Below are 12,425 nucleotides of genomic sequence, written 5' to 3'. Positions count from 1 at the left end.
TTTGCTGTCATTCAGGCTTTTCTATTTTATAAGCAACATAACTGCCTCTCAAGGTCATCTGTTCTAGTAGTATCTTTATGGGGTACTTTGATTCTCAAGGTGTTCTAAGATACATTTTTCTAGGTTAAGCATTACTTCATTTTTCCTGGAAATGTATACATTCTCACCAAACTCCACTTTGCCACTGAGGTCTCAAATAAGAAGTGAATGCCTCCCAACTGTGATATTATCTGAGAATTAATTATTAAGTCTTTTAATCCTCTCACCAAATGGCTATAGAGTAGAGCTAAAGCCACCTTGATGTACAATAACCATGGATTTGTACCATTCAAACATATAAAATGCATTTTTGTTATTATTAAAACTATAGATTACTGGTAAGAAGGCAGTCTTTTCTTAAATCACTGATAGTAATTAAGCATGCCGAAAGTCTTTCCTGATTTAGCAGCTCTGTGTTTTCCACATCAACTACAGCTAATATGTCACGGATCAGAGCTAAGAATAAGACAGCTATTTGAGACTAAGCACAGCAGCCAAAATGATACAGCCTCTGTTGGAGAAATATTTGCTCCAGAGCCTGTGCCAAAGGACTGCTCCTCTTGGTGCTACCATCTGTGGCTTTTCAACAGACAACATAGGTCTTTAGATTGGGAAGAAAGGGCACATTTAAGCAGCCTGCTGGTTCATTAATTTATGCATTCAACCACGACTTCACTATAGTGAGTACACGCTATGGCTCAGGCTATTTTATTTCCTGGGAATGCAGTGATGGGTAGCATTCACTATGTTTTGCTGAGGAGCAGCTCAGAGACTATGGACGCTACACGGAGGTAATTTCAAAGGGTTATAGGAGAAAACAATGAAAGAATCTGACTGTGACAGTAATAAGGGAAAAAATAGTCTTCGTGTAGGAGATAGCATCTCCAAGTTGCACCTTAAAGATTAACAAAATAATATCCAGATGAGGAAGAAGATTGTGTTTCCAGCAAAAGGAGAAGCCTGAGGAAAGGCTGGAAGATTCAAAATAATTTGGAAAGGCTTGAGTATGATCAGGGGATATAGGGTAGTCTGTGTATAAGATAAAAGATATTCGAACATACTTATATATGCATGTGGAAAGTAGCCAAGGATAAGGATCAGCAAATAGGGAAGAATCCAACAGAATGATTGAGGGCTTTTAGCAAATTAGAAGCACATATATTTAACATAGGCTTAAAGTTAAGAGAGTGAACATATATGCAATGATTTTGCCAACTTTCACTAAGAAACATTTTGCTGGGTTTCCTACTAGTAATAAAAAACAATGATCTTCAGTAAAATAAGATTAGTAGAAAAGTCAAAATTTATCATGGGCAGCATTAAATACCCACAATATAATGGAACACACAATGTATTTGTGGCAAACCTAATGGATAGTTTAATCCCTTTGACCATCAGTGCCTTGACTTCTAACATCAAAGAAAACAGGCCGTGGATATTACAAAGAATACACAGTAGGAAGTTGTGGAGAAGTAATGAGAGAATTAACAGGGTTACAGAGTAGAAGGCTGACACTGTCAGTGAGTACAGGGCTCACATGCAATCCAGAAGAGGAGGAGAGGCAGATGAAATTGAAACAGGGGTTATTGGGCTGGCTATACGGAAATAGAATTGAGGGGGGAAGATGAAGGCTCAGATTTACAAAATAAGAAAAAGAAAGATGAAATCAGAGAAGAAATGGTGGAAATTCACTGATTTGAGTATCTGAATAATTCAATAACTTGAATAAATAGTTTCAAAAGATTCAAAAGGTATTGAAATTTAAGGTTTCTCAAAGGAGTTTTCCCCAAATGACTGAGGATGATGATTCAATGTAAGAGAAAATGTGATGTTTTTAAGATACTAAATGTAAAAAAAAAAAAAGACTAATAACGCCTTTACACTTTGTTCTTGAAATTAGATTTCTGCTTCTCCAGTTAACATAGTTCTTCATATGATCTTCCATGTCTTTCACAAATACTAGCTCCTGAATTACACAAAACAAAAAATGTAATATTAATGTAAACGGGCCTGTTTCGTCTCATTTCAATGCTATGTTCATACTCTGCCCCCTAGTACTCAGCTCCCAACCTGCATGTGACACCAAAGGTAGACATTATCTCCACTGAAAAATCTATCCTAAACCCATGCTCCTACTCCAGCTAAATTATTCTCCTCTACTCTTTGCAGCTAAATCAAGCTATGCAACCATCTAGCAACCCATGTACCATATAATACCGAACTACGACCATTCTTCCATGCAAGGCTCTCTCCCATGGATTGCGAGTATCTTGAAAAAGCAGTGTTTTATTTACCTTGTATCCTTAGTATATGGATGTTACTTGGTAAAAATTTGTTAAACTGAATTATATGATACATCCCAATCTTCTATTTATATTTGTGGGTACACACCTTTGTTTCTAAAAAAAAAAAAATAGTAAGAGTAGCTAATGTGAATTGATCATTTACATGCCAGACACTCTATATTCAGTGAATCACTAAACACAATGATCCTATATTACACATTATTATTATTCCTATTTTACTGATGAAGACAATAAGTATTTTTATATAATATTTATAGTACTGAATTTTTTGTATATGATTACAGAGATTGTCACTCTAGAGTTACTTGTGTACATCAGCTGCTCATGGGTATATCATCTGAAGGGTATCATTCACCACCAATAAGCATGGCTCACAAAAAGACAGTGATTATTTCCCAGGGTAGAAAGCGAGAGACGTACCCTCAAGGAAATACATAAACACTTCAGTGAAAGAGATGTGGAATTTAGTAAATGCCATTCAGATGATTTTGAAACCTCTTGAATGTAGGAGTGAAGAATTGCCTACCTCCTCATTGAGAAGCACTAACTATGCTTAGACTCATATCACCAATGTTCTAAAATGAAGGGCAGGAAAAAAAAAAAAACCTCGCTCATTATGGAAATCTTAAAAGAGTAACTTTGCCGATTGATGCGGGTAGAACAGAAACCTTAGCTATCTAACTGGAAAATGTGCCAACTCTCCTTCTATTTCCTGAGTTGGGAAAAATTAGAAAATGCCCCTGAGAAGTGAATGTTTGCTGGATTTATCTCCAGAAGAAGGAGGTGGGTGGACTTAAGGAAGGGGCGGGCCCACCGATTAAAAGGTAGACATACATGTTGCACGTAGAATAAGGTGAAAATGAGCAAGTACCTTGACTCTCAATCTTTTAACACTCAATTTGGCGATCACCCACAATAGAGAAAATCATGAAGGATTCCTAGTATAAAGCACCTTCTTTTTCTGTGAAGACTTTCCCGTGTAGTTATAAAACTGCACTGACAGCAACAAGATTTATTGAAGAAAACATTATTTCTCTATTTGAGAGAAATAATGCCAGATCTCTAAGCGAGGTAGGGTCACAAGGTGCCATAACGAACACCAAGTTCATCTCCTCCTCCCTAAAACAGTAATAAACAATGTGAAAGGAGGTACACACACACACAGGACAAAGGATAAAGGATCATCAGGAGATAAACCATGTAAAAAAATAAATAAAACCTCCAGAAGACAGAGAACGGATAAAGAAGCAATACAGAAGCTGGAGAAGTTCACAGCCTGTGTGAGCATCATCAGGAAAATTGCAAAAGTATGACTTGATCTTCTCCGCAAAAGCTCAGAGATGCTTTGAACTTCAAAATGCCAAAGATAACTGTGAAAGGTTGGTGTGAAACCGGAATGATATTTGAAAATCTACGTAAAGCAAACCTATCCTTCCGCCACTTTCCCTTACGCTTACTCAAGAAAACTGACGCCTGCCCTCAATCAAAAAGTGGGAGAGGTATTTTCAAAAGGTTTTCAATGGTCCTTCAAAAACGACTGCCTTGCTTACTCTCCCTGGAGTAAAGATCCCCCATGTGCTGTGTTCATGGATACATAGTTTCAATACTATTTTATATTGCCTCTAAAAAAACCCCACTTTTTATCTTACAATATATTTTACTTATGAAAAAAATGAGTAAAGTTAGCCTAAGGAAATTCCTCACATCCCACACCCAGTTTCCTCTTTTATTAACATCTTACATTAGTATGGTGCGTGTATTACGACTAATGAACTAACATCTGTACCTCTATACATTCTGATTAAGGCTCATCCTTTATTCATATTCCTTAGTTTTTGTCTAATGTCCTCTTTCTGTTCCAGAATTGTACCCAGACTACCACCTTACATTTTCTTGTCATGTCTTCTCAGGTTCCTCTTGGCTGGGAGAGTTTCTCATACTTTCCTTGTTTTTGATGACCTTGATAATATCCAATACTGGTCATTTTTTCAGGTTGGGTATTTGCACAACGCTCCTCAAATGGGATTTTCAGATGTTGTTATTAGGATTAGATTAAAGTTGTGGTGTGTTTGGAGAAAGATCACAGAAACAAAGTGTCGTTCTTATCACAGTATATCAAGAATACATGTTATCGACATGACTTATCAGTGGTGTTAACCTTGATCACCTGACCGAGGTGGTGTCTCTCAGATTTCACCAGTAGAAAGTTACTCTTTTTTTTTCTTTCTTACTGTCCTCTTTGGAAGAAGTCACTGTGCATAGCCCATGCTTAAGAGTGAGGCATTGTGTTCCTATTCCTTAGGGACAGAGTAGGTGTGTGAATTATTTTGAATTCTTCGACACAAGAGATGAATCAATCTATCTATCATCTATCTATCTATCTACTCATTTATTTTATATCAGTATAGACTTATGGATATTTATTTTATACTTTAGGTTATAATCTACTACTGAGTTATTTTATTGCTCAAATATCCCAGCTTGGGCCCCTGAGAGTTCTTTCAATTGGTTCCTGTGTCTCTTTGGTATGCATCCATTGTTGTGATTATTTTTTGAGCATTTCCTCACTTTCTGGCACTACAAGATGCTTATCTTGTATATTCTCTGTAACCGCTTTCGTAGGCCATGTCTCCAAGGAGTCCTGGTACCTTTTATTAGAGAATGGTATCAGAAACCAAGATCTTGGTATTGAGGGGTTATTACCTAATTTAACATATGAATGGAAATCAAGGCTCACAAGACACTTAAGTGAATCTTCAATGTGAAAAAGAAAACTCAAAATATATACTCAGAATCATTGTACATCATTGTGAAATTTCAGAACACCAAGGATAAATAGGATATATTAACAGCTTCCAGAGGGGGGAAAGACTGGCTTTTTTTAACAATGAAAAATAGCATTAGGTTGGCATTAGATGTCTCAAATCTCAACACTGGATCTTAGAAAAAAAATAGCAGAACCTTAAAATAAAACATTTTCAGACATATGAGGATGTGGAAAATGCATACTACATCAATCTTTATTAGGAGGTTACTGGATGTTTTTGTTCCAAGAAAATGAAGGAACACACCATTAAAAAAAAAAAAAAAAGAAGACCATATATCCTGATCAGGGGCAGGGAGGTGGGGGGACAGAAGGAAGGAATTTCTAGGCTAAGATTGAGCTTCTCTGGAATAAAATAAACATAAATGCCAAAGTGACAGTTCTACAGTATGCCTAATAGAGCAATTGGTCCAATGCGGAGAGACAGTGGCTCTAACAGCATCATATACAAGAAAAATGTGACTTAAGAAACTTTGTACTATTCTTGAGACTCTGAACAACTCAAACAGGTTCTTAGATCAGGCAATGAAAGGCATTTTACCGGATGAGTTGACAAATGTCTTAACTCACCTTTTTGTGGTAATCATTTTGCAATATATATGTATACCAAATCTCACGTTATACACCTTAAACTTAGATAATGTGATATGTCAACATTTCTCAATAAATATATCTCAGTGAAACTGGGAAAAATGCAGTTAGAAATGCCAGAAAATAAGCAAGTTGCTGTAAAACCCAACAAAAAAAAATGTGAGGGAACGTTGTCAGAAAACATTACTTGATGTTGCTATAAGCAATATCGATACGGTCAAAATGATGTAGATATTGATTGTTTAATTAATGATAATTACAAAACTCTATGAAGAGGCAGGATGAGAGGAAACGGATGCTCTACATGGCTAAATCTCCACTCGTCAGGACAGGAAGTCAATATATAATGATTAAAACTGATGAATCAAGAAATAGTAGAAGTGGCAGGCTCAGGCAGAGGTAGAAAGAGATAGCTCTTCTTTTATTATAAGCTCCGTCTTTCTTTTTTCTATTCCAATGATCCATGTGTTGTTGTTTTTTTTAAAGATTTTATTTATTTATTCGACAGAGAGAGAGACAGCCAGCGAGAGAGGGAACACAAGCAGGGGGAGTGGGAGAGGAAGAAGCAGGCTCATAGCAGAGGAGCCTGATGTGGGGCTCAATCCCATAATGCCGGGATCACGCCCTGAGCCGAAGGCAGACGCTCAACCGCTGTGCCACCCAGGCGCCCCAATACATGTGCTATTTGGAAACAAAATGAAAATGTATTACACTTCAGTGTATAGATACAACCTTAGGCAACTAGTTAAATGTTCTATGGTGGAAGAAACCAGTTTCTCAGTTCTTTATTTCTCCATTGAGAGAGAGAGAGCACTTTTGATTTGTGAATCATTAGCATATAGATAGAATTGAAGTCATGAAGTTTTTGAGCTTGTCCAAAAAGAGTCTGGGAACACAAGGAAAGAAAGCCTGAGATAGAATCCAGACATGTCCAAGAGAAAGGTGTCATAAAGGTTAACAGAAAAAAATTGGGGGATTGATCAGTAATCATAAAGTAAGTAAAATTTTTGAGTTCTTGATATGTTTTGTGGAATGTCCTTTTATACATGTATTAACTCATTCATCCTCCCTTTGATGTTGATGCTATTATGCATATTTTCCAAATGGAGAAAATAGGGATTTTGTATAAATTATGTAAATTACCTGCATTCATATAGCAGGGCCTGGGATTTAAGCCTGAAGTCTCTCTTCAAAGATCATGTTCTTAGCAACTGAGTTATATCATGTCAAATACTGCTGAGAATTTGAGAAAGCTGGGGCTGAAGAGCTCCCCTGGCTTTGGTGTCCCCTGCAGTGACTGCTTTGCCATGAGGAAGTACAGCTCCCTTTAAGCACTGCTTGGGCAGGGACTTATTCCACAAACAATACTCCAACACCTAAAATGCTCACATCTCTGTCTTGGGAAACGTTGAGTGAATACAGAGACCTGAATATATGACTCCTACAGTCAAGGAGATAATACTCAAGTAGCCGAACTCCCCAGTCATGACAGCCAAGGTCTAGAGGAGACTTTCAGTTAACACGTCCATCCTTCCACCCCACACACCCTGTTACAGGCAAAGAATGTTTATTTTTGGCCCTCACAGCAACATCTTCTCCAATTAAGAAATAGGTCCTGTTTTTATTCTCTTTTTTTAAGCTCTATGTGCGTAAGGAGAGCTTGATTATGCTAATCAACATTACTCAGCTTCTAGATTAAGCAAGAGCTCTCGTTTAAAATCTAGGAGTGCTACAGACCACGAAATTGGGTTAATTTGGCATGCTTTTGCTGTGTGTGCGTGCGTGTGTGTGTGTGTGTGTGTGTGTATTGCACCGGTGTGTGTGCAGGCGCATAATGAGAAACAGGGGCTCTCTAGCTAGGATTTTGAAGAAAGAGGAAAACACTTCCACTGCTTTGAAATAACTCTCCCCATCTTGATAAAAGAGTCCTTTTGTTCCTGGCTGTTCTCCTGGCTATGGTTTCCAGAGATTGTTTCATTTTTCCTGTTCCTTTGTTTTTGTTTCTGTCACGTCCTTTCTTCTCTGGCTCTCTCAGGAAGCCCCAAAGTTCACAAAAGGCTTAACTTCCCATGGCATAAAAATGTCAGGACTTTACCTGTTGTTGAACAAATTAAAGGCTGATGCAGAAGGAAACACCTTCGCTGAGCATTTCTATTCCATTCTAGCCTGCGGGCAAATTCATCTTGCTTGCCCTTTTTATTTCATGCATATTGATTCCAGGACTGTTCGTATAGATACGCGGTGCATCTCCTCACAGAAAGAGTGAGGGCATATAGATGTGCGGTAACACTGCTGGAGCAACTCGACAGGATGCATTCAGTGAGCAAAACATACTCCTCCTGGGAGGTTTATGCTTTCACTAAACAGAGTGCCCTCATTTGCCCTAAGGCTCTGTCTTCTGAGCTTCAGTGATTAGCAGACAGGGGTGGGGGGTGGGAAAGAGGCTGTCCCGGTGAGCTGGGTGGAAGCAGAGCCAGCTCAGAGCACTTTAGCTTTAGGGCAAACCCCTCATTAAGAAACATGTAAAGCAACACTGGCTATGGTAAAGATGGAGGCAATGAAAAGCCAACCCAGCCTGGTAAAATAGCACATTTACTCTCCACACTGGTATTTAATCCCTTATGGAGTCATTTCTGCCCCTTTTTTTGATTCAACATTCCTTTCAAAACATCCTTCTATGTTGGTCAATGAGAGCAGCCGTGTTTATCTAAGTAGCGGGTTGCAGATCCTCAGATTGAAGTCAAGGTGGTTCTGCTGGTGGCAACCCTGGGGAACTTGGGGACACATCTCACAGTGTCACAAGGGACACTCAGGCCTTTTGAGACCCAGTTCCTCCTGCTATCATATTTAATCTTTATGTGAAGTGTTCACTCTCACTTAAATAACTGTAAAATGAGAAGCATCAATAAAGATAGCACCTATGTCAAGTTGGGCTTGAGTGTATAAGTTTCTCCAAATATTCCTTATTGATTAAATAGTTTGGAGCCGCTCCTATGGTAGCAAAGTCCTCAAGTTTAATGAACTATCGCAATGACAACTGGTTATGTGGTCTTAATTTTACCCTCTAGAAACATCCTCTATGAGGACTTAGTCTAACTATATAAATATTGTCTCAATCTCAAAAATTAGCCCTAAATTTCAGGTTAAATCAGCTTTTCCTCTCTATGACAGAATTGACAAGTTTTGGTGACCTGTATTTTTGTAATTTCCAAAGCAGGTGTCCTACTTTATGTAAAATATAGGCTGTAGAGTCTGCTTGTCTTTGTTTTATATAATGATTTGTTGTTTTTTTTTTTTAAGTGTTATTAAGTATAATACAAATTCAGGACCTGGAATTGTTGATACTTTGCTTCAAGAGAAACAATGCTTCTTTGCAGCTATTTACTGGAAGGTGAGAGGGTGAGAGAACAGAGAAGCTGTCCGGTGCGAGGGGTGTACCTGCCATAAAGGGCCCCTCACTTTGCACCTGCTCTTCTACACTGCCTAGGTCTGGCTTTATTGTAGCCATTTTAACCTTGGTCTTGTATTTTCTTATATTCCTGTTTCTCCCATCAAATTGCTCTTTTCCTGAGAATTTTCCTACCTTACTTAATTCTATAGCCCCAGCGTATGGACAGTACTTGTCACACAATAGGCACATAATTATTGCTTGTTACATAAATGCTTAATAAATATCAAGCCTAAATTTATAAAACCACTAAACCAGCTGCGAAAAAAATCTTAATCTAGTCTTCACTGACTAATGAGGAATGTAGTCGCTTCCCTAATAACTACATTACTTGAGTAGCAGACTCGGGACCAGAACTTGGATCAGTGAAACCTGACTGCTTCCATATGGTGTCCCTCCTCCTCTCCCAAGGCTGCCGCTCATACTTGACTTCACATTTCCTTAAGAGTCAGTTCGTGTCTGAGCTGGGCTGTGCTGTGAAGTGGATCAAACTTTCATGTGCTGACTCAGAAAGATGGGTCAGGGGGCGCTTTGATGGCTCAGTAGGTAATGTCTGCCTACAGCTCAGGTGATGATTCCAGGGTTCTGGGATTGAGTACTGCATCAGGCTCTTTGCTCAGTGGGGAGCTGTTTCTCCTTCTCCCTCTGCCTCTCTCCTTGCTTGTGTGCTCTCTCTCACACACTCTCTCTCTCATATAAATAAATGAAATGCTTTAAAAAGAAAGAAAGAAAGAAAGAGAGAGAGAGAGAGAGAGAGAGAGAGAGAAAAGAAAGAAAGAAAGAAAGAAAGAAAGAAAGAAAGAAAGAAAGAAAAAGAAAGAAAGAAAAGAAAGATAGATGGGTCAGTAGTGATTGCCTGAACTTCCAGGCATTTTAGAACTGTGCCAGGGTTCAGAAAGAGTCCCAGTGCTGAGTGGTGATGAGTACCACGTCAGGGTATGAGTGTGTTGGTGGTTGTGCTGGAGGGAGTTGAGGTTCAAGTGCCACACATGAAATTTAAATAAGTCCCTGCTTGTTGATCACCTGCTTTGTGCAAGTCATTTCAGCAGATGCTCAGGGTAAGGGTGGCATTTAAAAATTAATGAGGAATTTACCTAGGATCTAACATTAGCCAAACAGGAAAACTGTTGTGACTGCATAAAAAGTCACAGACTGTGAAAAGAGATGTGGCACCCAAAGACCTGAGTTTGAGTTAAGAAATAGCCATCTAGCAGGTGGGCAACACTGGGCATATCATTTAACCTCTCTGAGCCTCAGTATCTTTATCTGCAAAAGGTATTAAGGGACAATGTTTTCAACAGTCAATAATAAAACAGATGGCTTAAATAATGGCTTAAATAATAATTTGTCTCATTTAACCAGAAGCGAGGAAGTAGGTCATTCTAGAGTTGGTGAACTCAGTAGCTTGTTGATGATGTGAGGACCCCGGGCGCTCCCACCTTGCAGCTCTGCCATTCTCAGGGTGTTGGAATGTCTCCACAGTAGTCACAACATGGCTTCACCAGCTCCAAAAATTCAATCCTCCCAGAGTAAAAAAATGGGGGAGGAGATGGTCAGCATTTACCTGTTCATTTGCATTATAATTTCTCCAAAGTCTCCTTTTTTGTCTCATAGGCTGGAACTGGGTCCTGGCACCTGATCCCCCCAAGTTTGCCCACGGTAAAGGGGAGGGCATCCAGCATGACTGATTCTGATGAGCAGGATTCATTCCCTGGGGCCCAGGCTAAATCGCAACACACCTGAATGAAATCCGGACTCCGACAGTAAAGAGGAAGGAAGGAATTAGGACTTGTCAGGAAACCAAGTGCCTGCTATAGAAACCTAACCCGCAGATCTTTTGTGAGGCTTGAAGTAATGGGAATGAAAGTGCACTTTGTAAACTATAACTCACTGCACAGCTTAAAGTTATTATTTCTGTCGTAATTATATTTGCTAACAGCAAGTGTTCTCACCTGGGGCATTTTGCCTCATTTCTTCACTGTGAGGAACTTCATAATAACGGGTTATCCAGGAAAGGGAAAAATTCCAACTTGTCTCCAAGTTCCTGAACTTAGGTAAATATAGCTGGTAGCTACTAAAATTAAAATATCTATGTACTTTTACCAAGGGAATGAATGTTTCCTGTTAGTTAGAATTTGAAAGAGTAATTGAGATGAGGCCTGAGGACCAATGAGGCAGAGAACTCAAAGTGGACAGATGCCATCTGGGGTAGCTGCCTCACTCCCCCCAAATTGCTTTTACCACTGGAAGCATCCCCAGATGCACATGTCTCTACCATGTGGTCCTGCCCTACTGGTCAGAATGGATTGGTCCAGAAGAGGACACCATACTGACGCTGAATCAGTCATGTTCATGTGTGATGAAGTTTGGGGTAGAAACGCAAACCTGGAGCTGCCAAGTGGAATATCCTGAAGACAGGGCTCTGGTGGGAAGGCCCACAACCTTCAGCTTCTGGAGCACTTAGCACTGCCATGGGCCGCTGGATCCCACGGGATACCATAGTACCTTACCTAGGAGGACAGCTATTTCAAAGCAAACGAGACATTTTCCCTTCCTTCTTGATGCCTCCCTTTGATCTTGTCCCATCACTGACCACACTAGTATGAACAGCCAGCTGTTTTTTTCCTACCTTCTGAATTTCAGAATTTTACATCCTCAAGAAGGAAGAGAAATTTTTCTTCTTCTAATGAATCATTCCTATTATTATATAAACATGATCTTATGCATGCCAACTTAAAATAATATCCCATCTTTTACCTGTACCACCTTCTAGAAACTGCCCATTTCTTTATTTCTATTCACAGCAGAACCCCTCAAAAGGATCATCTCTACTTGCTGCTCCACTTCTTCTTCTCCTATTCCCTCAGACACCCACTTCAATTAGGCCTCTGTTCTTACCATGATGTCTACAGTGGGCTTGTCAAGGTCGTTCGCAACCACAGCTCCATTATACCTAATGTCAGTCTTCAGATCTCTGGAGGAGAACCAGGCAGCAGCATATGGCACTTGAAAGAGTATCTCTACTGAGTGCCAGCATGCCATTCATAATGTTCTCTTTTGACTTTACTGCCCCATTCTTTTCTGTCTCCTTTCCTGTTCCTGTTCTCTTTTCCTACTTCCCATTTTGAAGTGGCTCATGGCTTAGCCCTTGGATCTTCTTTTCTTCATCCAGGCCCACCACCCAGGCAGTCTCACCCAGCCATGGCTCAGCCCTTGG

At 39.5% G+C, this 12,425-nt stretch overlaps 1 pseudogene; it reads right to left on the bottom strand.

The window, feature by feature from the left end:
• Nucleotides 1-11,708, bottom strand: part of LOC113268463 (uncharacterized) — a 45,435-nt pseudogene extending 33,727 nt beyond the window's left edge.
• Nucleotides 11,709-12,425: the final 717 nt, after the last annotated feature.

This window comes from Ursus arctos, unplaced genomic scaffold, assembly GCF_023065955.2.
Source record: "Ursus arctos isolate Adak ecotype North America unplaced genomic scaffold, UrsArc2.0 scaffold_8, whole genome shotgun sequence".
NCBI lineage: Eukaryota > Metazoa > Chordata > Mammalia > Carnivora > Ursidae > Ursus > Ursus arctos.
Note: the sequence above shows the minus strand (reverse complement) of the source record. Positions and strands in the feature narration are given on the sequence as shown.